Source organism: Ovis canadensis, chromosome 25 (assembly GCF_042477335.2).
Source record: "Ovis canadensis isolate MfBH-ARS-UI-01 breed Bighorn chromosome 25, ARS-UI_OviCan_v2, whole genome shotgun sequence".
NCBI lineage: Eukaryota > Metazoa > Chordata > Mammalia > Artiodactyla > Bovidae > Ovis > Ovis canadensis.
In genome coordinates this window covers 63,117,515-63,138,550 of record NC_091269.1, presented here as the reverse complement: position 1 = coordinate 63,138,550, position 21,036 = coordinate 63,117,515, and the positions used below count along the sequence as shown (strand labels likewise).

General features: G+C 50.4%; 1 long non-coding RNA gene across 1 annotated transcript; it reads left to right on the top strand.

Annotated features, from left to right (window-relative positions):
- The first annotated feature begins 218 nt into the window (after positions 1–218).
- On the top strand, positions 219–18,388 carry LOC138430359 (uncharacterized). Its single transcript, XR_011253121.1, has 8 exons — positions 219–2,023; positions 2,358–2,451; positions 2,855–3,060; positions 3,216–3,310; positions 4,054–4,185; positions 12,551–12,929; positions 13,749–15,935; positions 17,380–18,388. It is a non-coding gene; the product is annotated as an uncharacterized lncRNA (long non-coding RNA).
- The last annotated feature ends 2,648 nt before the right edge of the window (positions 18,389–21,036 follow it).

Sequence of the window (21,036 nt, the reverse complement as noted above, 5' to 3'; positions counted from 1 at the left end):
CCGCCGCGGCCTCCCGCTCTCCGCCCGCCCTGGGCCGCTCCGCGCCGTGCTGTCCCGAGCGGGGAGCCCCCTCCGAGGCAGAGGCCCCCGGCGAGCTCGGGCGTTCGGGCGGTAGGCGCCACTGCGGCCTGCCGGCGACGGCGCCTCGTCCCGAGGACGCTCGAACCGGTTGTCGTGCGCCCCCGGCGGCCGCTTGCAGAGCGTTTCTTTCCTTCGGCGACCTTCACAAGGGCTGCGATTCAGCCGGCATACGCGGAAGGGAGCTCCAGAGGCCGGCAGCACTGGCGGCGATATCCCCGGTGCTGCGGAGGCCTGGGCAGGCCTGCTCCTGCTGAAGATTGGATCTGCAGGCTGTTGAGAGGCTCCCTGGAGGCAGGGTAGTGAGGTTTGGCTGCTCGCTCGGGTCGACCAGCATTTCCCCGCGCCCAGCCATCCGCGGGGCCTCGGAACGGGGAGAGAGAGGATCTTCCCCGCCGGAGCGCTGGTGGCTCGGCGTCCAGACTCGTGGCTCACCTTTTAGTGCGTTTGTTTCCGTTTCTCGGTACCCCCGCTCCAGACTCCGAGGTTTGGCCAGCCCGCGCGAATGCTGGTCGTAGAGTTCGTTTGGCGGGCCTCGACGCGTCCTGCTCCCGCTTGACTGGAACGGGCAGGCTTGCGTGACGAGGCCGACTCGTGTCTCTAGGAGCTGGAGAGCGGTCGAGACGTTTTTTCGGTCCCCGGGTACGGCCTGGGTTATAGTTCGCGGCTGAGACTGAGCATGCCCCACGCGGTGTTCTGGGCCACATTAGTCAGTTTTTCTGTCTCAGCTGAGCGTTGCCGTGCCTCCGTCGGCCGTCCCTGGATCAAGGACCCCCCGGAGTGGGACAGGTCGAACGCGCGGAACAGGGCTGCGCGTACGGCTCTCCCCGCAGCACCGCGGGTTCTTGCCGCCTGGGGCTCAGGCCCGCAGCAGAAATGGGAGGAGGGGAAGCTGCTCCCCGGCGCCCACTGTCGTTTCTCCAGACTGCGGTCGTACGAGGCAGGGCTGTGCCTACACGGGGACCGCCTGTTGTCCCACCTTTTCCCCTTGAGGCCCTGGACCCCACACTCACGAGTCCCCTCACCGCGCGTGTTAACAGGGAACGGAGCGAGTAAGAAAAGAGCCCCATGCGCGGCTACAGTCCTGTCTGGGTTCGGCGGTCAGAAGTGCCAAACAAATATTTGAGACAGAAAGCGTCAGCGGCCGTCCCGTGGATGGTTCTAAGGAAACGCGAGCCTGGCGCCCTTTTAGTCTCAGAAGAGCCTCTGAACACGCGTGAACGGGAGGATACGGGAGAGAAATGCAACCTCCGGCGCACTCGGAGGAAACGCGTGCGGAGTGGTGATGCTGTGCCTTCTGCGCCCTACGATCCGGATTTGTCCCGGTGGCGTTCATGCTGGGTGATCACCGCCGACAGGTCGACTAGATAACCATGCAACTTTGGTGCTTTGAAATTTCTACAATGTAGGTTAGTAGGGAGAAGGTAAGGGCAACTCACTCCAATACTCTTTCCTGGAAAATCCCAGGGGCGGAGGAGCCTGGTAGGCTGCAGTCCATACGGTCGGACAGGACTGACTTCACTTTCACTTTCATGCATTGAAGAAGGAAATGGCAACCCATTCCACTGTCCTTGCCTGGAGAATCCCACGGACGGGGAAGCCTGGTGGGCTGCCGTCTATCGGGTCACACAGAGTCGGACACGACTGAAGCGACTTAGGAGCAGCAGTAGCAGGTTTTAGTAGATGAAAGAAATCTATAATGAAAATTACTATTATCGTTGTTACTTGACGATACTGTAATTACTGTTGTCTGTAATTATGAAGTTTATCTACAGAACAGCTGCTCAGTTAAAGATGACCGAAGAGGAGTTTCAGTATGTCTAAGTACTTTAAAACCACAGAAAACTACAACCCGGGAGGCCTGGCCCCATTCCCCGCAGCAGCCATTCGGGAAATCCAGACCCCCCCCCCAAAAAGCTGCAATAGGCCTCATGGTCCAGTTTCGGTTAGTGACTTTGCTTCTGTATCCTTTCCAATTAGAAACATCGGGGGGAACATGCTCCTCTAAGCAATCCCATGGGCGCCTCTCTTCCCCGCAGCCGCCCTCCAGCTTCCCTAGTCACTAGCTCTGAGCAGGACGTGCCTTCCTGGTTTGCTATCACTCTGCGTACCCCTAGTCTCAGCCTAATGCAAGTGGTGCCGGCTGACTCCTTGCAACCCAAATAGTAGCAGGGAAATGCACTTACTGATGTGTATTTTAAGGTCTTTTATACACATGATAATGGAAGCGTAATATTGAGTGAGGAACACGTGTAACATTGTTGATTTCCTGTTTATAGGGCTCTTTGTAACTTTTCCATGCTAAAACTAAAGCTATTCAAGGAGGGGAGAGAGGCTCAAGAAGCAAGTGATACACAAATATAAAATACATATGTAAGTAATTATGGCTAATGGGGATTGTTGTATGGCAGAAACCAACAGAAAATGGGAAAACAATTTTTCACCGATGAAAAAATTTTTGAAAGAAATACTAAAGCTATTCGAATGCCTTTTTGTATGCAAAGACCTAGTTCCACATTACTCTTTTCACTTTTTCAGCAGAATTCGAAGGCTGGCATGACAAGAGGTTTTGACATCTTTTAAAAACTGCTTTCTAGAAACATATCCATTTACGTATGTGTGTACTGCTCACTAGTCTTCGTTTGTCACACTTAGAAAAAAATTTAATGTGGAAGGAATTGTTTTATTTTTTGCTTTGAGACCAATATTTTATGTTTTTGTTTTTTATTCATTACGGAATCTGACCTCTGTGTCCGCCGATTGATATTCGATAAAGACTCAAAGGGACCATTCAGCAGCTGTGGAACTTTTTCTCTGAGTAGCTCCCTCCTTTCTGATGCCCTGCCACACAGATCATAGCCTCGGTGGCCTCCCAGCTCACCCGTGTTCTCAATTCAGATTCTGCCAGAATGTTCATGGGCTCCTCTGCCTGCAGTTGCAGCGTGAAAACCGCCTGAAGGCAGAGAGCGGCGGAGTCATCAGGTTGGTGTGTGTGCTCACCTTCACGCGAGGAACCTAGCCCCGGAACCCCCACACTGCCTGCGGTTCAGGGTCTGAGAATAGTTTCCTGTTTTGTTCAGCTTTTTAATTCCCAATGGTAGGTGGGCAAGTAGACACTGTTCCTCTTATCGTTGCAGGAAGGGGAACCCTCTGCAGGGCCCTAGAGTGGGCTCACACGTGCTGACAAAGCCAGAGACTTGGCTGGAGGGGCGCCCGGGAGGACAGCAGCAGGGTGAGGAAGCCCAGGGGCCCTCTCCAACACGTGACCTGCGGTCTCAGGTTTTATGGTGATGGGGTTGGTTTCCAGGTTGTCTCGGGCCAAGCATTCTGACTCAGGGTTCGTTTCATGCATTTTGTTCAGCTTTCTAATTACCAGTTACTACTGGTGAGGAAGTCCAGACACTCTTTGTATTTATTTGGAAGCAGAAATCCCATTTTATTTTAGGAGAAAATTACACTTTTGATCAATAATTTAAAATCACCTAACCACACGTGCTTGAAGGTGTCTTTTGTTTCATATTCTTTGTTTTGCTCATGAACATGTTAAAACGAAGTATCAGGAGACACACTTAGATGGCTTTCCTTACCCCCTAGAAGAACAGTATGCCAATAAATTGGGGGTAAGGTCTTAGGAGTCTCTGAATTTGAGTCCTTCAGGTACTATCAAGTCACTAAGGCAGTTTTTGCTCCTGTTTTCATAAGATCTGTTGGTGTAATAAGTCACACTAAATTTTCCCACAGCTTATACTGTGGAGAATTTTTTTTTCCTGAATCCCAGTGTCTGTCTTCTTGCATATCAGTGTTCATCCCAATGTGGATGGGCAAAAAGCATTATAATACTACATCATCCACCCAGTGGCCTGCTGTGTAGGAAAGTATGTCCTGAGGGAAGACAGTTCCCCCGGCATTGTCAAATAAAATCAACATGTAACAAAACAGCATGCTTAATAGACGACTATTTGTGTTTTTAATTAGGGCATGGAGGAGAAATATACTTCCATGTTTTCTTACAAGGAACTCTAGAAGGATCCGTAAAAACAAAATACTACCTGTGGAGGGCAGATGGCCCTGGACACACAGGCTAAACGATAGGAGGCACAAATTAAGGCAAGTATATAATATATCTCTCTATTATAACCTCTTTGGAATTTTCAGTAAGTTGAATTTTTTTAAACCTCCAAAGAATACAATGCATTTTACTGTTTTTATTTTACGATATTATTTTACTGTTTTTACCAACTGAATGAATTTCTGGTTTGTTTTACCATGGCTCTTGTTGGGCTTCTCTAAAATGTCTATTCATGAGATTTTTCTGGTGGTTTTGATGTTTTTATTTTAACTTTGATAAGAAACAAAGATTTTTCTCAACACCCTAGGTAGTTCATCCTTTTCTTTTTTCCTCCTTTCGGATACTTTGTATACTTTGTGGGTTTGGGCACTGTTTTCATAACTTTTGTTTGCAAGAAAGAGGATAAAGCTTCGCTAGTTTGCTAGGGTCGCCAGAATAAAACACCGCAGCCTGAGGCTTAAATAACAGCGCTGCATCCAGGTTATCCAGCCTCATAGCATCCGGCTGTGCAGAGTTCTCCTGCAGTGCTCTGCTTTGTCAAATCAGCAGTTATGTTTCCCCTTTGTTACTGATTTTACTTGTCTTTTTCTTAGTCAATATAGCTAAAGATTTGTTACTTATGTCAACCTGGTTGAAGTAACTTTTGTCTACAATTGATTTCTTTGGTTTTCCTCTTCTGTGTATGTATCTGAGAGCTAATCTTTACTATTTTCCTTCCTCCTTTTAGCTTTGAGTTTGGTTTGGTCTCCCTTTTCTGCCTAGGTGTAAAGATAGGTTGCTTATTTGAGCTTTCTTTTAAACGTATGCATTACCAGCTTTACATTTCATTGTTGGTGATGTTTTTGCAGAATCTCATACTGCTGGGGTCCAGCCCCTGTAGGATCCAGGGGAACCTGAAGGAAAAACGGTGTCGGTGATTGATTTAGAGAGAGATAAGGAAAGAATATTATAGATGAGAAAATAGAGGAGAGAAAGAGGCTGATATTTTTTGGTTTACATAGAAAGCCAATAAAACTTCGAGACAAGAAGTTTGCCCCGTTCACGGAGGCCACAGGTGCCTTCCTGGTCTCCCAAGGGAATGAAGATGCAGAACGTCTTCCCGTTCAGGTCTTAGAAACCCGGGCAGATAAGAGAACGCAGGGAGCCTCTATGCTCCAGGGATCAGCTGAAAAAGAAAGTAAGAGAGAAAAACAGAGAAAAAAGAAAAACACGGGGTGACCAAGCTTCTTCAAGCGAGGCCCATTGTTTTTATTTTTAAAAGGGCCTTTTATACCTTTACTTGTACATAGAGGGAAATGAAAGATGCAAAGTCATACAGAGTCAGCCCAAACATTACATCTGTTTTGTCTTTATCAAAACCAGGATTTTTTCTGCAAACCTTTCCCATAAACAATATTGTGTACATTATCTTCTGGCCTTGAAGGCCTGTGAACATTTTATGACCCTCTTTTGATAAAGGCTGTTCAACCAGAAAACTTACTTTCCCTTGAAATGTTTTTTCTTATATTTCTAATCTATATTGGCCTCAGAAAGTATCAAACAGAGTTACATTCTCACGAAGCAAAGGTGCAGTGAGTTACAAGAAAGAACCAATTAGCTCAAAAGTCCCATGTGGTTAATTTCAGGCTACACCTGTTTTTCTTACTTTCCAATTCTGTTAACTAATGCACTCCCAGGTGCACAGTGGGTAAGAGATACGGGAACTCAGCAACACGCATTGGCCCAATAATGAAACCCTACACCAGCACTACTCTAATAACTTTTAACTCTCTGAAAGGCTCTATGTTTTAGGCTTTCCATGCCTCTCACAGTTTGGAAGATGTAAATAATCATATGCATAGCTGCAAGAGTCTGGATATATCTGCCAAGCAAGCTAAAATGCTAACAGAGGGGGTTTGATTTGAAATATTTCTCTCATGTCCAGGAGACTGATTAGCTATAGCCCTGAGTTGATTTTCTCCAGTGAAAGGTGATCAGGGTTAGCCCCCTGTTAAGGTCAGAGGAGTTGGTGAAAGTCATGAAGTAGTAAAATAGACAGATTCTGTTTTGGGGTAGATGCTCGAGAAAGCCTAGGGAGCCCGTTGAGTTCTGAAGCCTTGCTTAACAGTTCTCTTCCACATGACCTTGTCGTGGGTGGGATCTCCCGTGGTGGCTCCCGGCACTATACATTTTGGTATGTTTATATTTTGATTTGTCTCCAGGTATTCTCTAAGCTCCTTTCTTATTGCTCTTGCTTTTAGCCTGCTGGTTACACAAGAGTGTGTTTAATCTTCACATGTTGTGGATCTTCCCACCTTTCCTTCTGCTATTAACTTTCCGCTTCGTTGCATTGTGACAGGAAACAGTGCCTTTGCAGGATTTGAGTCTATTTATAGTGGACTTATTTTCTGACCTAACATATGGTCAATTTTGGAGAATGTTCCCCATGCACTTGTGAAAAGTATGGCATTGTGACAGGAAACAGTTCCTTTGCAGGATTTGAGTCTATTTATAGTAGACTTATTTTCTGGCCTAACATATGGTCAATTTTGGAGAATGTTCCCCGTGCACTTGTGAAAAGTATGGAATATGTCTCTGCCCGGGTCACACGGTGCCCTAGCTGCACGGTTCTCAGGGGTCACCTCTCACTGTCGGGCGCGGCTGTTGGGTCGGGCGGCCATTTTCATGCATTAGTCACAGGGGAGATCACTGGGACAAAAGGGACGCCTTTCTGTCAGCCGGTGACTCTGAGTACCCCATTCTATGGCAGATAGGCCGACAGTGTGCTCTGGTACGTCCCGGGAGCCTCTCTCAGACTCACCCCTTGGCTACATTCTCAGAAACTGGAAAATTTAGCCCTGCAAAAGGCCTGGCCCAAATACAAACTCAGTTCAGTTCAGTCGTTCAGTCGTCTCCAACTCTCTGTGACCCCGTGGACTGCAGCACGCCAGGCCTCCCTGTCCATCACCAACTCCGGAGCTCACTCAAACTCATGTCCATCCAGTTGGTGATGCCATCCAACCATCTCATCCTCTGTCGTCCCCTTCTCCTCCTGCTCTCAATCTCTCCCAGCATCAGAGTCTTTTCCAATGAGTCAGCTCTTCGCATCAGGTGCCCAAAATATTGGAATTTCAGTTTCAACATCAGTCCTTCCAATGAACACGCAGGACTGATCTCCTTTAGAATGAACTGGTTGGATCTCCTTGCAGTCCAAGGCACTCTCAGGAGTCTTCTCCAACACCACAGTTCAAAAGCATCAATTCTTCTGCACTCAGCCTTCTTCACAGTCCAACTCTCACATCCATACATGACTACTGGAAAAAGCATAGCCTTGACTAGACGGACCTTAGTCGGCAAATTAATGTCTCTGCTTTTGAATATGCTATCTAGGTTGGTCATAACTTTTCTTCCAAGGAATAAGCGTCTTTTAATTTCATGGCTGCAGTCACCATCTGCAGTGATTTTGGAGCCCAAAAAAATAAAGTCTGACACTGTTTCCACTGTTTCCCCATCTATTTCCCATGAAGTGATGGGAGTGGATGCCATGATCTTAGTATTCTGAATGTTGAGCTTTAAGCCAACTTTTTCACTCTCCACTTTCACTTTCATCAAAAGGCTTTTTAGTTCCTCTTCACTTTCTGCCATAAGGGTGGTGTCATCTGCATATCTGAGGTTATTGATATTTCTCCCGGTAATCTTGATTCCAGCTTGTGTTTCTTCCAGTCCAGTGTTTCTCATGATGTACTCTGAATATAAGTTAAATAAGCAGGGTGACAATATACACCCTTGACATACTCCTTTCCTATTTGAAACCAGTCTGTTGTTCCATGTCCAGTTCTAACTATTGCTTCCTGACCTGCATACAGATTTCTCAAGAGGCAGGTTAGGTGGTCTGGTATTCCCATCTCTTTCAAAATTTTCCACAGTTTCTTGTGATCCACACAGTCAAAGGCTTTGGCATAGTCAAGAAAGCAGAAATAGATGTTTTTCTGGAACTCTCTTGCTTTTTCCATGATCCAGTGGATGTTGGCAATTTGATCTCTGGCTCCTCTGCCTTTTCTAAAACCAGCTTGAACATCAGGAAGTTCACGGTTCACGCGTTGCTGAAGCCTGGCTTGGAGAATTCTGACCATTACTACCGTGTGAGATGAGTGGAATTGTGCGGTATTGAGCATTCTTTGGCATTGCCTTTCTTTGGGACTGGAATGAAAACTGAACTTTTCCAGTCCTGTGGCCACTGCTGAGTTTTCCAAATTTGCTGGCATATTGAGTGCAGCACTTTCACAGCATCATCTTTCAGGATTTGAAATAGCTGAACTGGAATGCCATCACCTCCACTAGCTTTGTTCATAGTGATGCTTTCTAAGGCCCACTTGACTTCACATTCCAGGATGTCTGGCTCTAGATGAGTGATCACACCATCATGATTATCCGAGTCATGAAGATTTTTTTTATACAGTTCTTCCATGTATTCTTGCCACCTCTTCTTAATATCTTCTGCTTCTGTTAGGTCCAGACCGTTTTTGTCCTTTATCGAGCCCATCTTTGCATGAAATGTTCCCTTGGTATCTCTAATTTTCTTGAAGAGATCTCTAGTCTTGCCCATTCTGTTCTTTTTCTCTATTTTTTTGCATTGATCACTATAAAAGGCTTTCTTATCTCTTCTTGCTATTCTTTGGAATCCTGCATTCAAATGGGAATATGTTTCCTTTTCTCCTTTGCTTTTCACCTCTCTTCTTTTCACAGCTACTTGTAAGGCCTCCTCAGACAGCCATTTTGCTTTTTTGCATTTCTTTTCCATGGGGATGGTCTTGATCCCTGTCTCCTGTACAATGTCACGAACCTCATTCCATAGTTCATCAGGCACTCTATCAGATCTAGGCCCTTAAATCTATTTCTCACTTCCACTGTATAATCATAACGGTTTTGACTTAGGTCATACCTGAATGGCCTATCGGTTTTCCCTACTTTCTTCAATTTCAGTCTGAATTTGGTAATAAGGAGTTCCTGATCCGAGCCACAGTCAGCTCCTGGTCTTGTTTTTGTTGACTGTATATAGCTTCTCCATCTCTGGCTGCAAAGAATATAATCAATCTGATTTTGGTGTTGACCATCTGGTGATGTCCGTGTGGAGAGTCTTCTCTTGCGTTGTTGAAAGAGGGTGGTTGCTATGACCAGTGCATTCTCTTGGCAAAACTCTATTACTCTTTGCCCTGCTTCAGTCCACATTCCAAGGCCAAATTTACCTGCTACTCCAGGTGTTTCTTGACTTCCTACTTTTGCATTCCAGTCCCCTATAATGAAAAGGACATCTTTCTTGGGTGTTAGTTCTAAAAGGGCCTGTAGGTCTCCATAAAACCATTCAACTTCAGCTTCTTCAGCGTCACTGGTTGGGGCATAGACTTGGATTACGGTGATATTGAATGGTTTGCCTTGGAAATGAACAGAGATAATTGTGTCGTTTTTGAGATTGCATCCAAGTACTGCATTTTGGACTCTTTTGTTGACCATGATGGCTACTCCATTTCTTCTGAGGGATTCCTGCCCGCAGTAGTAGATATAATGGTCATCTGAGTTAAAGTCACCCATTCCAGTCCATCTTAGTTTGCTGATTCCTAGAATGTCAACGTTCACCCTTGCCATCTCCTGTTTGACCACTTCCAATTTGCCTTGATTCATGGACCTGACATTCCAGGTTCCTGTGCAATATTGCTCTTTACAGCATCAGACCTTGCTTCTATCACCAGTCACATCCACAGCTGGGCATTGTTTTTGCTTTGGCTCCATCCCTTCATTCTTTCTGGAGTTATTTCTCCACTGGTATCCAGTAATGTGTTGGGCACCTACTGACCTGGGGAGTTCCTCTTTCAGTATCCTATCATTTTGCCTTTTCATACTGTTCATGGGGTTCAGGTATGAGTGAATGGTTGCGGGGGGAGCACCCGGGATGAGGAACGAGGCCTAAGCCCAGGACTGTAGAGTCCAGGCTGCCTCCCACCCCACTTGGCTCTGGGTGTGGAGCACAGACACTGAGGGGCTGGGATGCCAGTTGCCAGCCTGGAGGCTGTAGTTGGAGGGGGCAGAAAAGCAGGAGGTGTGGCCCATCTTTATTTCTAGAGACGTTCACCTTTCTGACTCCAGAGACTAGGTTACAAGGAAGACTTGATTTTTGTGGTTAAACAATTCTAATTCCTTGGCCTTTCCATCCAAATTTCCTTAAATGACGGATGTCCTATTTTTTGAGCGATAACACCACGGGGAGTTCTACAGCTTATTTGCGTTGAGCAGTTCATCTCCAACTTCCTTCCAAGTACCTGCAGATTTATCTCATTTTAAAACCATCAATAACCAAAACACAAGTTGCCGATTGCCTTGTGTGATTGTACTAGAATTTACCTACCTACTTCCTCTTAATGGCTACAATTCCAAATGCCCTGCTTTTATATTAAGTGATACTGGTCTCATTTTTTTTTTATTACACATGAATTTGCACACGTGTTCCCCAGATGCCCATTTGTTGTCATGGGTCTTTGTGAAATATGTAAAGATCAGTTTGTAGTCAACTTTATGGTTCATTTCTTTGATGATTTCTAGACTTAAAAAGTGCTTTACAAGGACTCCGTTCTGAAGTCAGAGTATGAATGATTCATAGATTTCTCCGATTACTTTCATGGTTGTAGTTTTACAGTCCACGCAGTTCAAGTCCGCCTTGTTGCACCCGCCGCGCCGGGACTCGCGGGGGTTGGGGGGGCCGTCTCCGCAGAAGCGCCCAGGGAGCTCTTTCCCACTCCCCGGCGTCCCCTCCCGCTCCAGGGTCCCGGGGCGTCCCCGAGGCGCCTTGTGCGGAGCCGGGAGCCGCTCCAGGGCAGACGGCCCGGGACGAGCTAGGGCGTTTGCCGGCTCGGCTGCGTCCTCCGCGTCCTGCCGGTGACAGGGATCCACCCTGGGGCCTTCCAGCAGGCTGTCCGGAGCCACCCGACTGCCGCTTTGAGATCGTCCGTTCTCTCTGGTGGCGCTCGTGGGAAGCAGCCTGCCTGCCAGTGCAGGAGATGGAAGAGACGTGAGTTCGATCCCTGGGTTGGGCAGATCCCCAGGAGGAGGGCATGGCAACCCGCTCCAGGATTCTTGCCTGGAGAATCCCACGGACAGAGGAGCCTGGTGGGCTACAGTCCGTGCGGTCGCAAACAGTCTGATGCGTCTGAGCACTCAAGCATCTCACACTTCCCTTTAGAGCGTCTGCGACCTCTGCAAGGGCTGTGACTTGGCAGGCAGGCACGAGGAAGCATTCCAGGAGCCGGCAACACTGGCGGCGAAAGTGCCAGCATCCCTGAGGCCTAGGCGTCTCCTGCTATCGCGGAACATTGGGCTTCCAGAGTTTTTAGAGAGGGCCCGTTGCGGCGCCCTGAGTCGTGGCTGGGTGCTCGGCTGGGTCGACCAGCACTCCTGGGTGCTCTTCTGCCGACCTGCCTGTGGCTATTGGCCCCTGATACTGTCTCCAGTGTGTCGTTTACCAGTGGCCTGGAGATGAAACAACCACGCCGGGTGTCCGCATCGCTGACCCGTGGATCCCGTTCACCCTAATCCCAGTCGCTGACATCTCTCCCGGCATAGGGACGGGCACGAATGCGCAACTAGGACTCGGAAATGGAGCCCGGACCTCCCTGTTCTCCATCCCGTGGGACCGCGACAGCCCTGCCCGCGGCCGCCCAGGGTGCGGCCTCCCGCCTTGGGGCCTCCCGCCCTGGGGCGCGGCTGCTCACTGGCGCCCACGTTCGCTTCTCAGGTCCGGCGGGAACCGGGCTCCGGATCCTGCCGCCGGGGGCCCCTACGCAGGTCGTGTGGGCCCTGACTCGGGAAGCGCCCGCGCCCCTTGTCCGGGGGGCTCCGCGGGCACGTCAGTCACAGCCCGCAGTCCCCTCCCTGCGGTGGCCGCGGGGACCCCGCAGGCTGGCGGGGGGCGCTCACGTCCGATCCCGCTCGGGGGTCGGAGGCGCCTAACCTGCCTCCGCCACACACTGACGGTGCAGAGAGCCCGGAGCCCGACCGAGCTGCTGCGGGGCCGATCGTCAGCGGCTTCTCACAGTCTGGCCTCCGTGCGCGCGGACACTGAGTGCTCTGGGCCAGGCCACGCGATGCCTAGAGGCCGGGTTTGAAGCTGGGTGCTCCCCGGCACCTTCGCCCGTGTGCGACCCAGGTGCCCCCGGTGAAGAGTGTAAACAGCGGCGCCTCACGTGGTGGGTTTTGCGGCGAGGTCGACCAGAAGACCGCAGGATGGTGTTTCGGGTAACAAAAATGAGTGAAGAGTTTGTTTTTTCTATTGAGAGCAAGATTCACTACGATATAATCAAATTCTAAAATTTATAGCGAAAATCGCCATTGTTCCCACGCTGATCACTTTGCAGTTAATTTTTTTTTTTTTTGCAGTTAATTTTTAAAACATTGAATACAGTTTCTTTGTCCACACTATTTGAAGAGGAAAGACGTGTTCCACGATGCAGAATTTTCTAAATCCTCCTTGGGAGCCGATGATCCTCTCCTTCCAAACAGGCCCACGCCTTAGAGCAACCAACCCAGGAAGCCAGACCCCAGCCTCCACAGCAACACGCCCAACATCAGCGCTGGATCAGTGACTCACACCGTCCTCCTTTCCAACCTTTCCACTTACAGCGGGAATGTGATGCCAAATCTGTTCCCCCAGGCAATCACGTGGGACACCCCTCTTTCTGTCAGAGCTGGAAAACCTGCCTGTTTTTTCACCAGAAATCGTCCCCACTCCCACATGAGCCCGGTGTTTCCGCCTCAGGTGAGTGGTGGCTGACTCCTCTGCTGTGCAGAGGAGTTCTGGATAAACTTGCCTGTTCTTATTTGGAAACTCTGGGGGTGGCCTCAGTGGCTAAGAATTCACCTGTCAGTGTGGATGTGAGTTCAGTTCCGGGGTTGGGAAGAGTGCCAGGGGAAGAAAACGGCAACTGAATCCAGTATCCTTGCCTGGAGAATTCTGTGGACAGAGGAGTCTGCAGGTTTACAGTCCATAGGTCGCAGAGTCTAACATGACTGAGCACGCACATTCTCCTTTGAGGAGGTGGTCTTTGCTCATGTCTACAGAAATTATTAGCATGAGAACCAAGTTTAGGATGTCACGCTTTCATGTTCTGAAAAGTTGCATGCTAATGTTTAAAGTGAAATACACATCATAAAATCCACCCTTCCAGGAGATTACAATGTAGTGATTCAGTTTACACAGAAATTTGCTCAACTGTCATCACCGTGACTTCAGAACACTTCGTTACCTCAGAAAGAAATTTAAAACTCATTAAACAGCCACTCTCCCTTCCCCTTTCCCAGCCCTCAGCCATCCCCTGGGCGCTGTCTGCCTGTGGGCTGGCCTGTTCTGTGTGTTTCAGATAACTGGAGTTGTACAACTCTGGACATTTCCAGCTGGCTTCTCACACTTGGGGTCATGCTTTTGAGGCTCATCCATGTTAGCCAAGGGTTGGTTCCTCTCTTTTGCTGAAGAATTGCCTATTCTAAGTCGATTAACATACTTGGAGACACAATCTTTTTTGCTGTGAACGATGCTCAGAATATAACAATCGCCATCATTTTGTACATTCCGGTCCAGGCCGCCGCGTCTTGCTGTCCTGCAGATCCTCAGCTCGCCCCACCAGCCCGGAGCCACCATCAAGCTCAGTGGACAAAAGCTCAGCCCTGCTGTCTTTTCTCAAAACCCCACACGCCACCCCCCCCCCCCCACCCCTGAGCAGGACTCCACCAATGGATGCCTCAGGATGGCGGCTAAAGGAAAGGGCTCCTGTGCCAGGCGTTGAGGGTAGTGGTGGCAAATGAGAGAGCAGAAGAGGAAGGGGGCAAAATCCTGACCCTCCAGAATATGAAGTCTCCCAACCAAGTACTGACCAGGCTCCTCAGGGAGGTGTGGCCACTGATGCCCCTAGGCTGGGCACCCTGCCAGCCAGGCTCCAGTCCCAAGCACGCTCTGAGCCCTGGGCTCCCCAGGTTCCTGTGTGTGGGCTGCTCCTGACACACCCTTCAGCCCTCTTGGGGCCGTCCCCTCAAGCTGAGACGTTTTACATGGGAGCTTGTGTTGCTGACTTAAAATGCATAATGTTGTGAGTTGTCTTATTTGGGGCAAAACGCCAGCCTGGGGGGCGGTGTCTCAGACCACATTGAGAAACTGCTGCAGAGGTTGGGGGAAGGTCTGTGAATGTGTGACTTTGCTGGAGATGTAATCAAGCCCATAATTTTTTCCAGAAAGTTTGCTAGTCTCGTGAAGATTCCTGCTTAGTCAAAGAGCAGAAGTCACCATGAAGGATTTTAGCGCTTTTCTAAATAAGGGGCGACACAAGGCTGGGCTCATGAAACCGTCCTCTGAGAATGTCGATCTGAAGACTTGTCCTGCAGTCTTCCCCGCAGCACAGGCGGCTCCTCTCTGCTCTCCACCCTGAGCTCCTGTGGGGGGCTGGAAGGCAGCCAGGGCAGCAGCTCTTTCTGTAATGCTGCAGAGGCAGATGGCAAGCGCCGGTTGGTGTGCTGCGCTCGGGGAGTGGGGCCCGTGGCGTTACCGCGGGACCAGCGGGCAGGGGCCCCAGGCCGCTCCCCTCTGTTTTGGTGCCATCCTGACCGTGTCCGCCCTGCCCCTGCTCGCTCCCGCATTCCCCCATATTCCTCCAGGAGGCGTTCCGCCTCCATGCTGCAGGCTGGGGCTTTAGGGACAGCAAGGGCGCTAGCATCTCACAGTCGGCAGGAACCCAGCCAGGCCCGACCTATGGAAGGCTGTCTGGCAGAGAAAAGCAAATTTGCTTGGCATTAGGAACAGAAAATCCAAGGGGAAGAGTGACTTGTCCTAGGTCATAGAGAGAGTTTAGAACTGAGGTCTGCTGCTGCTGCTAAGTTGCTTCAGTCATGTCCAACTCTCTGTGACCCCATAGATGGCAGCCCACCAGGCTCCCTTGTTGCCGGGATTCTTCAGGCAAGAACACTGGAGTGGGCTGCCATTTCCTTCTCCAATGCATGAAAGTGAAAAGTGAGAGTAGAAGTTGCTCAGTCATTTCCGACTCTTAGCGACCCCGTGGACTGCAGCTCACCAGGCTTCTTCGCCCATGTGATTTTCCAGGCAAGAGTACTGGACTGGGATGCCATTGCCTTCTGCGACAGGTGAGGTCTGGTGGTCTCTAAATCTGTCTCCAAAAGACAGACCATCCAAGGAAGACACCTTGACTTACACAAGGAGTCAGGTAATTATAATGAGGTATGTTGGTTAAGTCCAAAAAGGGAGCAAGTGTGTCCCGGTGGCAGAGGGTGAAGACTGCCCCCATCTGTTTCCCCACTTCCTGCTGCCCAGGGGCCCAGACATTTTATGTTCCGAGAATGTCTTCTTTTGGCTCAGGTATCTGGAAGGAGTCCTGCCATTTGTTTCTCAAGGAGGGTACAGTCATGAAGTTTCTTTATTCAATTGAAAATAAAAATCCTGCCAACTACTGAAGTGGCAGATGAGGTGAGGGTGAGACAAGGCCCCTCAACTCCTGGTCCCAGAAAGAGGGCAGAGGAGAAGACAGAGACCTGTGATGAGCTCGCGTGCACGGTGTTTCTTTCTCTGCTCACTGAGGCGTCATCACAGTTTGAGTTCCTTCCTCAGTCTGGTCCAGTGTCCTCACAGATCTCACAGGCTGGAGAGGTAATCAAGCACGGTCAGAGCCCTGGGGAGTTTCAGATGAGCCCAGATGCACCACGAAGCAGCGGTGGCCATCAGCAGGTCTTCATGGAGTGGGCAACTTCTGAGCTGGGCCTAAGGGTGAGTTAGTTATCTAGGCAAAGATTGGCATGGGTGCCAAAACAAAACACAAGGTGAGTGAATGAATGGGGTGTCCCTCTAACATAGGGAGGCAGCCCACCAGGATGGGAGCCTGAGGTCACATGCCCCCCTGGGAGACCTGTGGGCAGGGGCTGCAGTGTGCCGCCTGCCACACCCGCCATGTGAATGAACGGGGCGTCCCTCTAACACAAGGAGGCAGCCCACCAGGAGGGGACCCTGAGGTCACAGGCCCCCCCGGGAGACCTGCAGGCAGGGCTGCAGTGTGCTGCCTGCCGCACCCCTACGTGAACTGTGCTGACCCACTGGCCTGTGCTCCACCCGCTCAGCGAGGCCTCTCTGCCCTCTGCTCGGGCATAGGTCCTCTTTACTGGCAATCCGCACGTGGTGTTCTGTGTGCGATTGCCCTCCGCTTGAGGGGAGTGGCTTGGTGCAGAGGTGAGTCAGTGTGCAGTCTGAGGCTGGAGAGGACGCTGGGGAGTCCTGCAGTGGCGGGATCACGGTGGGAGGTGTTGGGTGCGATGAGGCAGACGCCACTCCTGGGACTTGAGTGCGGGGAGATTAGTGGCTGCCCTTAAAGGGTGGACTCATTTGGGGCCGCATTGCCTTTGAGCAGTTGGGTGGATCTTGGGTTAGAAACATCTGGAAGGAATTACATAGAGACGAAGATATGAGAGCGTTTGGATGAGAATTCATGACCCAGGTGAGGTGGGGAGAAACTGGAGTGGAAGGGGCCTCAGGACATGGTAGAAATTCATTGACCACGGTCGTCAAGGGGGAGACCGTCACTTCCATTCCACAGCCTCCTGGTTACTCCCAGAGTGCCGAGCCCAGAAAGACCACTCAATAAACAGGTGCTCACTTGATCCAAAACCACTGAAGCTTTCACTTTGATTCACCACGATATAATATGCTGAATTCAAGAGATTGGTGCCCAGGTTTATATTAATGAGCTAGAAAAGAGAAAGGAAAATAGACCCAAGAAAAATTTAAAAATCCACACTATTAAAACTCTGAACATGCTTTCCACTGTGGCCTCAGGGTCTTGGCACTTGCTGCTTTCCCAGCTCAGAACATTCTCCCCATTGATTCCTCTCGAAACACACTCTGAAATTTACCTAAACTTCCTGAGTTTATTTTTCTCCCAGGTGCATATTACCACTGGACTTGGCATACATTTTACTTTTTCTGTCTCTGAGCCTGTCAGTTTCGTATAAGGATTGGGGTCTCCAGCCTCCTGCTTGACCTACAGCTGAGCCCCGCTGTCTGGAATGGGCCAGGAACAAAGTGGGGCCTCCATGAATGTGCTCTGGGGAGGGAGCCCTGAGCGTGTAGTGGGGACAGGAGGTGTCACGAAGCACTGTCCCAGGCGGTGAACAACCTACCGAAGGTCTTAACTCTTGTTTTGCATCTCTAACTTAATCAGGATTGAACATCAGGACCACAGAAGGCGGCTGCTCTGAGCTGGGGACAGCTGTACACACAGTAACCCACAGCTCCTGTGCTGAGATCAAGAAGGACGGATGTCAGGGCCAGACTCTCACCAGGAGCTCTCCTCCTCCACCACCTCCTATGGGGCAGGTTCTGAGCAGTCCATATTTCCAGCTCAGAAAAGACTTGGCCTGTGCTTTGCAACTTAGAAACCCCTCTCCGCCACACTGGACTCACTTGCGTCTCACCTATCCTGCAGTCACCCCACTTCCAGAGGTATTTGCAGTCTTTGTTCAGTGGGTGAGAACCCACAGGGCAGGCGCTGAGGCTCCTGCAGCCACCACGACGATCCCCCGCACCTCTGTGAGGAGTCCTGAGCCTCTGAGGGGATGGGGCCCCCTCCGTGGGTCTCCCTGGGGCTGTGATGGAACCTCCTTCCTCCTGGACCGGCACAAAGATGACTTGTCCATACCCGTGAGGGGGCGGGTAGGAGTGCACAGCGGCCCCGAGGGCCCAGCGCCCTGGGATCCTGGGGGTGGGAGCGGTGAGGGAAGGGGCCTGCAGGGTGGCTCGCCCGGGGTGGGGGCCGGGACGCCAGGCTGCTTCCAAGTGGCCACACCAGCCACAGACGCTGATGGGGACAAAGTGCTCCGGGTCTATGCGAGCCAGTCACGCAGCGAGTGCTCTCAGAACCAGCGCTTATGGTAAAACACCTGTGCTGATTGGCAACAGGGGAAGGGATGCCTGTGACCCAGGAAACTCTCCCCTAACCTTCAGGAAACACTCTGACAGGGTCTCTGAAGATGCAAAAAAAAAAAAAGTCTGCTTTGGTTAAGAAAACGTGGAAGGAATTGAACTTTGGCTGCAAAGGTACATTTTTGAAGAGGTAGAAAACAGCACCATTTCTAAGTTAAAAGCCTGTGTTTAGAACAAGCTTACTTAGATGACTAACTGTATACTTCAGGCATTGGTGAAAGTAAAAGCTGTGTTGTAGGCTGTTGTAACTCCCGCTTGCATCTTCCTGAATTCCGCGTTAGTCTAAGGCTGGGCGCCGCGGGGAGGCGCTAGTTCTGCGCCCGTGTGCTTCACTCTTTGGAAGTGATCACACCTGTTTACACCAGTGTGAGGCGTGGAGCACAGGGGGCTGGGGCCCCTGGGCTGTGGGGACAGAGGGAAGGGGGTTGGCCAGGGAGGGGGGGTCCTGCCCTCGGGCTTCTGCTTTGCCCAGGCACTCAGGGGCCCCTGGTTCGCTCTTGACCTGCTAATGGGGGAGACAGACAAGAAGAGCCGTAGGGGGAGCTGTGGTCGGCGCCTTCCATATACCCTCCATTTACCTCTTGGGCATCGAGCGCTCCCGAAGCTCTTCGGAGGCCCCGGTTCTTTGGATGCCTTTGGTCTTCACTAGTCTTCTCGCTCAGGTGTGTGTGTGCGCACCCATGCTGTAGCTGCAGTCAGGTCTGACTGTGCCGCTCTGTACTGTGGTCCCCCATGCTCCCTGTCCACGGGGTTCTCCAGGCAAGAATACTGCAGTGGGGAGCCGCTCCCCTCTCCAAACATCTCCACCCGGGGCTCGAGCCTGGGTCTCCTGCACTGCAGGCAGACTCTTTACCATCTGAACCATCAGGGAAGTAATTACTTAATTGTAGTTATTTTCCGGAAACACTATTTGGGGGTTGACCTCAAGTGTACCCCCGTGTTTTCCTTTCCCCTGTGATTTGAAGCCGCTGCTGACACCCTGGTGCTCCCACTGGGTACCTTATTATTCTTCGCCCACACGGCCTGCCCCAGTGCCGCCCCTGGCCAGAGACACTCTGTGAGCTAGCAATGGAGTTCAGTCAATGACCTACCAGCAAATCTAATGAAAACTGCCCATGAACTCATGGTTTTCAACCCATTCCTGAAATGTGAATTGATGCAACTTGAAGGACAAACTCTCACACAGCAAGAGCTCTGGGAAGGGCATGGGGAGAGGGGACATGGCAGAGACGCCCACCGGGCTCCTAGGAGGCTGGCCCCGTCTCTCCTGGGGGGACTGCACACTCAGCTTTGAACTGAGCACATGGCTGCCCAAGACTACAGACATTCCCAGCATCCTCTGAAGCGGGGATGCCGGTGAGACCAGCTCTCCCTCCAGGATGGAGGGAAACCACGTGTGCTCTCCCTTCTCCTGCTGTCTTGCTGTGGGAACGTCAGCCGAGAAGGGGAAGCTCCATTCTGCTCCAGGTCCACCCTGGAGGAGGCAAACGCCCCTGGGATGACAGAACAGTATTCCTAGGACAGGAGTGGAGCTTTCTGGAACAGCCCTGCCAGACCAACCCTGGGCTGCCTCCCTCCACATCTAAACGGGAAACAGAGGCACACTTCTCCTGGCTGTAATTTGGTGGGGACTTTTTTTTTTGTCCACAACCTTGACTGGCACGTCAGGCTCTGAGGGGTTTCTGTGCAGCAGCCTTGTCAGGCTGCCCAAACATGCAGAAGTCTGGTGTTTTCAGCTCTCCTTTCTGTGGGAGGACAGCCAAGCTCAGCTCCATCTGCTGTCCTCTCCAGCTGCGTCTCTGAAAACCTACGTGGAAAATAGATGCTCCTGACTCCGTGAATCAGGAGGTGATCCCTCTACCTTCCAGGGAGATGGACTTGTTCCTTCCCCCGCACTGCGCACCCCCCACTCTCCCCTAAACACATAACTGGCTTTGAGATGTGTGCTCTTTCCCTGATAATAAGGGCAGTTTCTAACTGCACAGCCTCGAGGCACAGGAATCTCATGTGTGGTGTAACTGGATTATCACAAGGAAGATGAGTTTCACTCTGGTAGGTCCCTTGCTAAACTGATGTATTGAAAACTTGAAGTGGAAATATCACTAAAATCCATTTTCAATATTAAACTAAAATGTGGGAAGTTGCTAAGTTTTGCCCTAAGTTCTCAGGTCAAGGAGACAGATATTTAGGATTTCCCAGGGGTCTGATCTTGTTTATGTAATTTCTTAGATGTCCTTCACCCTTATGGAACCTGCTGGTTTATAGAGAGAAAAAACCCATAGAGTGAAATATTAAACTGCTTCTGAACATGGTAATAAGTTCGATTATTCATTTGTGCTTGTCTGAAGAGTGTCTTCTCTTTCAGGGCTAGCTTAAAATATAATTTGTTAATAGAAACTGTCCTTCAGGTCAATGTGAGCCTTAGAAGAGGCATGTGGGGATGAGAGTTGACTCAGGCCAAGCTGTTCTGGATGATTCTCTATGAAATAGTGACAGTCTCACCCACAGATTACTGATGTCTCCAGCATCACAAGACAGGGCTGGTCTTTCTGGAGGAAGCTCACAACCACATCCTCACAGGTCACCGACTCCTGAAAACACAATGGGTGTTCCACATCAGGGGGTACTGTTGCAGGAAGGAGGCCCCTTCCAGGGCCCGAAACTGGGCTCCTGTCCAACACTCGGAAGTGAATTGTCCGAGGAGACACATGTGCTGACAAAGCAAGAGAGTTTATTGGGAAAGGGCACCAGCATGGAGAGCAGGAGGGTAAGGGAACCCAAGACAGCAGCTCTGCCACACGGCTCGCAGTCTCGGGTTTTATGGTGATGGGATTAGTTTCCGGGTTGTCTTTAGCCAATCATTCTGACTCAGAGTCCTTCCTGGTGGTGCACACTT